The sequence below is a fragment of the Hypanus sabinus genome (assembly GCF_030144855.1).
Source record: "Hypanus sabinus isolate sHypSab1 chromosome 24 unlocalized genomic scaffold, sHypSab1.hap1 SUPER_24_unloc_8, whole genome shotgun sequence".
In the NCBI taxonomy this organism is placed as follows: Eukaryota; Metazoa; Chordata; class Chondrichthyes; order Myliobatiformes; family Dasyatidae; genus Hypanus; species Hypanus sabinus.
Window position 1 is genome coordinate 143584 of NW_026778951.1, and position 7915 is coordinate 151498.

Below are 7915 nucleotides of genomic sequence, written 5' to 3' on the forward strand. Positions count from 1 at the left end.
ACAGTTTTTTAACTTTTCTTTCATTCTGAACTAGATTTTATACATACCTTGTACACGATGGTTCTTTAACTCTATCATCCTTTCCCTGCCTCAATGGAACATACCTGTGCAGAACTCCATGGAAATGTTCCCAGAACATTTGCCACATTTCTGCCGTGCATTTCCCTGAGAACAGCGGCTCCCAATTTATGCTCTCATTCCTGCCTGATAGCATCATATTTCCCCCTACCCCCATTAAATGTTTCCCAAATTGTCTGCTCCTATCCCTCTCCAGCTCTGTGGCGAATGAGATAATCTTGTGGTCACCATCTCCAAAATGCTCTCTGACTGAGAGATCTGACAGCTGACCATTTTCCAATACCAGATCAAGTTCAGCCTCCCCTCTAGTGGCTTATCTACATATTGCATCAGGAAAACTTCCCAAACACACCTAACAAACTCCACTCCTTCTTAATCCCCTGCACTAAGGAGATGCCAGTCAATATTAGGAAAGTTAAAATCACCCATCACAACAACCCTGTTATTATTGCATCATCCCAGAATCTGCATCCTTAACATCCCTGTTACTATTGAGTCTATAAAAAACACCCAGTAATTTCCCTTTCCTACTTCTGAATTCCACCAACAATGACTCAGTGGACAATCCCTCCATGACTTCCTCCCTTTCTGCAGCCATGACACTATCTCTAATTAGCAATACCATGTCCCCACCTCTTTTGCTCCCTCCCTGTCCTTTTTGAAACATCTGAAGCCCGGCACACTCAGCAGCCATTCCTGCTCCTGAGATGTCCAAGTCTCTGTAACGGCCACAACATCACAGTTCCACGTATTGATCCATGCTTTAAGTTCGTCCACCTTGTTTATGGTACTCCTTGCATTAAAATAAACACATCTCAAACCATCTTCGCTCTAACATCTGCCTATCCTTCCTCACAAACTCCCTACAAACTGTCCCTACTTGTGCTCCAACCTCCCCAACCTCTAGCTCTTCACTTCAGTTTCCACCCCCTGCGAATCTAGTTTAAACCCTCCCTAAAAACATTAGCAAACCTCCCCACCAGGATATTCGTCCCCCTCAGATTCAAGTGCAACCCTCCCACCCTTTTTGTACAGGTCACACCTGCCCCAGAAGAGGTGTTCCTCAGGGGTCAGTATTGGGACCGCCTCTTTTCACACTGTCAGTGATTTACATAGTGGAATTGATGGCTTTGTGGCTGATACGAAGACAGGTGGGAGGGGTATGTAGTGCTGAGTAGACAACGGGATTGCAGCAGGACCAACAAATTGGAAGAATGTGCAAAAAAGTGGCAGGTGGAATATAGTGTTGGAAAATGTAGGATAATTCATTTTGGTAAAAGAGGCAATAGAAGAGCGTAAAAGAGCGTTATCCAAATGGGGAGAAAACTCAAACATCAGAGGTGCAGAGGGACTTAGGAACCCTTGTGCAAGACTCCCAGGAGACTAATTTACGGTTGAGTCTGTGTTAAAGAAGGCAAATGCAATGTTGGCATTTATTTCAAGGGGAATAGAATATAAAAGCAATGAGATAATGCTCAGCATTTTTAAGACACTTGTCAGGCCACATGGAGATTATGAACAGTTTTGGGCCCCATATCCCAGAAAAGATATGTTGTCATTGGAGGGAGTCCAGAGGACGTTCACAAAGATGACTCCGAGAATGAAGGGGTTAACATATGAGGAGTGTTTGGAAGCTTTGGGCCTGTACTCACTGGAATTTAGAAGAATTGGTGGGGGGGGGGGGAAGAATCTCATTGAATGTTGAGGGGACTAGATAGGGTGGCTGAGGAGAAGATGTTTCCTATGGTGGGGGTATCTAGAATTAGAGGACACAGCCTCAGAATTGAGGAGTACTGTTTTAGAACAGAGGTAAGGAGGAATTTTTTTTAGCTAGAGCGTAGTAAATTTGTGGCATGCTCAGCCACTGACTGCAGTGGAGGCCAAATCCATGGGCATGTTTCCTGATTGGTCAGGGCATCAAAGGATATGGCGAGGAGGCAGGAGTATGGAGATTAGTGTGATCCAGGATCAGCCATAACGGAACGTTGAAGCAGACGCGATGGGTTGAGTGAGTTAATTCCGCTCCTATGTCTTACGGTCTTATCGATTAGAGAATTGCTAATCTTACTGCACTCTAGGAAGTGAGGGAGGCAGAAGGAAATAAATTGTAGGACAGTTAGCCTGACTTCAGTGGTTGGAAAGTATTATTAAGGATGAGGTTTCAGACTACTTGGAAGCATGTGAGAAAATTGGCCGAAGTGTTCATGGATTTCCAAAGGGGAAATTTTGTCTGACAAATTTAAATTTGAAGTACATTTATTATCTTATCAAATTTATAAGCTAGAGATTGGTCCCACTGCAGGCAGCCATAAAGCAATGAACCCCAGAAGAACCCGTAAAGAAAGAAGGCAGTCAGAGAGAAACATAAACAAATTGTACAATTAAGGAAATCAACACAGGGAAGTCTGCACCTGTTGGAAATCCAAAGCAACACGCACAGAATGTTGGAGGCCGCACCTATGAAAAAAAGCAAACAGTCGATGTTCCTTTGGCCTTTCCAAATCGACCTGGCACTTAGATTGACCAAACCTCGTCCGTGGATCAGGTGGACAGGCCTCAGAGCTGCCTCTCCTCCTCTCCGACTTTGCCTTGCACCTGCATGACTCAGCCTCACTTTTGCTCGCCTCTCCATTCTTTGCACTGTTCACTTACAATAATTCTTATAAGTAAAACTTTCAGTAGTATTTAGTTGTATCCTTTGTTTTTTTTGGCTGACAATAAGTAGTCACTGGGCTTCACCAGCACTGTCCTACAGGTTACCTGTTAACTGAATTCTTAGATGACATAACATTTGGATTTTCAGAAGGGTTTTGACAAGGGGCCGCAAGTGAAGCTTAACATAAGAGCCAACAGCAATACAGGAATTATTTGTAAAATGCCATCACCTTCTTGCAATTCCTTTGTCTCTGCTGCATGTGCTCCAAGGAGATTTATCATTCCAGAACAAAGGAAATGTTCTCCTTTTTCAAAGAAAGAGGATTCCTTTCCTCCACCATCAACACTGCCCTCAAGCATATCTCTTCCATTTTGCGCACATCTGCCCTCACCCCATTTTAATTCCACGTCCCGTTCCCATATGTCAGTCCATGGCCTCCTCTAGTCACGATGATGCCACACTCAGGTTGGAGGAGCAACACCTTATATTCCATCTGGGTTGACTCCAACCTGATGGCATGACTGCTAATTAAATTTGCTGACGATACTACACTGATTGGTCTCTTCTCAAACAATAATGAAGCAGTCTACATCACCCTGACAGTGTCGCAAAAACAAAGGAGTTGGTTGTGGACTACATGAGGAATGGAGACAGGCTAGCCCCTATTTACAGCAATGGATCTGGGGTGGTGTGGGCCCCCAAATCCTGAGGACTTTCTACAGGGGTACAATTGAGAGCATCCTGACTGGCTGCATCACTACCTGGTATGGGAAATTGTACTTCTCTCAATTGCAAAACTCTGCAGAGAGTGGTGCGGACAGCCCAGCGCATCTGTAGAAAGACGTTTACAAGGACAGGTGTGTAAAAAGGGCCCTAAGGATCATTGGGGACCCAAGTCACTCCAACCACAAACCGTTCCAGTTGCTATCATCCAGGAAATGGTAGTGCAGCATAAAACCTAGGACCAACAGGCTCCAGGACAACTTCTTCAACCAAGCCTTCAGACAATTCATGCTGATGCAACTGAATTTCTCCGTCATATTGACTATCCTGTTGTACATACTATTATAAATTGCACGTTGCACATTTAGACAAACACATAACATAAAGATTTTATGTTACCAGATAAGTTATCAGTTATATTACTAGACAGCCCAGCTAAGTGTGAAGTGGTTCATTTTGGTAGATCAAATATGATGGCAGAATATAGTATTAATGGTAAGACTCCTGGCAGTGTGGGAGGATCAGAGGGATCTTGGGGTCCGAGTCCATAGGACACTCACAGCAGCTGCGCAGGTTGACTTTGTGATTAAGAAAGCATACGGTGTATTGGGCTTCATCAATCGTGGAACTGAATTTAGGAGCCCAGAGGTAATGTTGCAGCTATATAGGACCCTGGTCAGACCCCACTTGGAGTACTGTGCTCAGTTCTGGTCGCCTCACCACAGGAAGGATGTGGAAGCCATAGAAAGGGTGCAGAGGAGATTTACGACAATGTTGCCTGGATTGGGGAGCATGCCTTATGAAAACAGGTTGAGTGAACTCGGCCTTTTCTCCTTGGAGTGATGGAGAATGAGAGGTGACCTGATAGAGATGTACAAGATGATCAGAGGCATTGATCATGTGGATAGTCAGAGGCTTTTTCCCAGGGCTGAAATGGTTGCCACAAGAGGACACAGTTTTAAGATGCTGGGGCGTAGGTACAGAGGAGATGACAGGGGAAGCTTTTTACTCAGAGAGTAGTGAGTGTGTGGAATGGGCTGACGGCAATGGTGCTAGAAGCGGATAATGATAGGGTCTTTTAAGAGGCTTTTGGATAGGTACAAGGAGTTTAGTAAAAATAGAGGGCTATGGGTAAGCCTAGTAATTTCCAAGGTAGGGACATGTTCGGCACAACTTTGTGGGCTGAAGGGCCTGTATTGTGCTGTAGGGTTTCTATTTTCACTCCTCATAAGGATGCGAGTAGGGTGGAGCTCAGGAGGATGAAGGTGCCTAACAGAAACTCCTTTGCTCACATCTTTGTAAACAGTTCTATTTCTAACTTTAATATCTCTATTTTTCCCTTCCACGGTTCTTTTGAAGACCCTGACCTTGAGTTACACACTGACTTTGTGGGAATGGGACCCACTCTCGGTGTCTCACGACTGGCCGCTATTCAACATACGAAGGACACGGCCTAGGGCACCCTTAGGGTTCCAGGATTTCGTAACTCTAGAGGTGGGCAGACTCGAGATCAGTGCCTCTGCAGGAAATCGGTGTGTCGTGGGAGACGGGAGATCGAAAGCAGCAAGCAGGCTGCTGGCCGTCTGCCCAGAGACCCGAGTTCTTTGGGAACAGAGCTCGGAAAAAGCCACACAACAGACTTTTAACATCGTAAATCAGTGAGTTGTTTGTTATGTCTCCCCTCTTGCTGTGAAACGGAGACACCTCTTTTTCCCTTATTAGGGAGAGAGAGAGCCTGTGGAATGTTGAATTACCAGGTGAACGAGCAGTCTTCCAGATACTGCAAATCTGTGTCGATGCTTGGTGGGAGTGTCGATGCTTTTTTTGCTGGTGCGGGAGGGGGGATCGTTGCTTTGCTGCTGCCTGTGTGGGAGGGGAGCTGTGGGGGCTTTGGGGTTCTAACATTTAACTGTCATTCATTCTTTGGGGCACTCCTCTGTTTTCATGGATGGTTGCGAAGAAAAAGAATTTCAGGATGTATATTGTATACATTTCTCTGACATTAAATGTACATTTGAAACCTTTGAAGTAATAAAGTTAATTCAACTCAATTCAATTCAATTCATCCTCCCACCACCCCACCAGAGATAGGGTCCCTCTTGTCCTCACTTACCACCCCACTGGTCTCCATCCAGCACATAATTCTCCATAACTTCCACCATCTCCAGCGGGATCCTACCATCAAACACATCTTTCCTCAAACCCCTTACCAACTGCTGCTTTCCACAGGGATCCCTGTGCAACTCTCTTGTCCATTTGTACCTCCCCACTGATCTCCCTCCTAGCACTTATCCTTGAAAACTGATCAAGTGCTACTCCACTCCTACACCTCCTCCCACTACCATTCAGGGCCCTAAACAGTCCTTCCAGGTGAGGCGACACTTCACCTGTGAGTCTGTTGGGATTACCTACTATATCCGGTGCTTCTGGAGTTGCCATCTGTATATTGATGAGACCCAACGTAGATTGGGAGACCACTTCATTGAGCATGTACGCTCCATCCGTCAGAAAAAATGGGATCTCCCAGTGGCCCCCCATTTTAATTCCACATCCCATTCCCATTCCGACATGTCAGTCCATGGCCTCCTCTACTGTCACGATGAGGCCACAATCAGGCTGGAGGAGCAACCCCTTATCAACTGGGTAGTCTCCAACCTGATGGGATGAACAGCAATTTCTCGAACTTCTGGGAATGCGTCCGCTCCACCCCTTTGCCATTCCCCATCCCCTTTTCCCTCTCTCACCTTATCTCCTTGCCTGCCCTCTGGTGCTCTTTCCCCTTTTATTTCTTCCATGGCCTTCTGTCTCTCCTATCATGCCCCCACTTCTCCAGCCCTGTGTCTCCTTCACCAATCAAGTTCCCAACTCTTAACTTCACCCCTCCCCTCCTCCTGGTTTCACTTATAAAATTAAACAATGTTGGGCAGAGCCGGGTGTGCGGATTCCGACTGGGTGCAGCAGCAGGATCTGAGCATGAAAGACCATCAATGGAATTGCAATTGTGTTTCTTCCTCCCATTTCCACACCTACTCCACTGACTCCTTTTTTTTTCCCCTCCAGTCTTGATGCCCAAAATGACCACTTACCCATAGGTTCTATCTGGTCTTCTGAGTCAGCATTTTGTGTAAAATGCATTTTGCATTTTTGTGGATTACTTGTATAATTTATATATTCTTTGATAATAAATGTACTTGCAATAACACATACCGTATATCAGCCTCTTTGAAATCAAAAGCTCCCGGTAGTGATATAGGTTGCCCCATCATCACTTCAAATGGACTCCATTTTGTTTGGGGTTGTTCTGATGGCACATAAAACCAAAGGAAGAGCTGTAGGCCACGGTACACCTTCCTCAAGCTACTTAGTCAGCCGTTGTTAGAATGCCATTCTTTCTTTCAGCTTGTCCTCATGACTCTGGAGGATGTGGACAATGAAAAGACAATGTTCATCAGTTGACTTAATTATTGGCAAACATTTCCAGTGAATTGTGTTCCTTGGTCAGAGTCGATGTGGCATGGCAATCCCCATTGAGGAATATGGTCCTGAATCAGAGTTTCGGCTGTTACATGGCAGTGGCTTTTCCTGCTGGGATGGCTTCCACCTATCTTGAAAATTAGTCCACTGTCACTAACATCTGAATATCCTCGGCACTTCAGTAAAGTAATATAGTCCACTTGTAGTTGTAAGAATGGACTAGTTGGGGCAGGAGTACTTCGTTAAGGGATTGGACATGCTAGAGGCAGGAAACATGTTCCCGAGGTTGGGGGAGTCTAGAACCAGAGGCCACAGTTTAAGATTAAGGGGTAGGCCATTTAGAACGGAGTTGAGGAAAAACCTTTTGACCCAGAGAGTTGTGGATCTGTGGAACGCTCTGCCTCAGAAGGCAGAGGAAGCCAATTCTCTGGATGCTTTCAAGAAAGAGTCAGATAGAGCTCTTAAAAGATAGCAGACTGCAATTTTCGGTATACCAAATGAAGATGGCAATCAGCTTTCCCCTTCAATCAGACGAATGATTGCTTTTGTAACATTAATTGCCAGAAGGTCTATATTACAAAACTGGAAAGAAGTAAATCCTCCTACTACATTTCAGTGGTTCTCCCAAACTATTTCTTATCTGAGTTTGGAAAAAATCAGAAGCACTATCTTTGATTCTTCAATTAAATTTGAAGAAACCTGGGGACCATTTATTCGACACTTTCATATGAATTAATTTGGCTTATTTCAGATCCTTTTCTCTACTTATACTTGTTCAGGTATGGAGTTCTGGAGTTTTTCTTGACACCTTTATATATTTATAAAGTGCTATTATTGCCCATGTTAGTTTTAGTTTAGTATTTTTTTTCATTATATATTTTTTCTCATATATAATTTCAATTTTTTTTTCTTTTTTCGACGATTATTTTTGTTTTTCATATATATTTATATAGACTTGATTGATTTATGTACCTTTTGTTGATG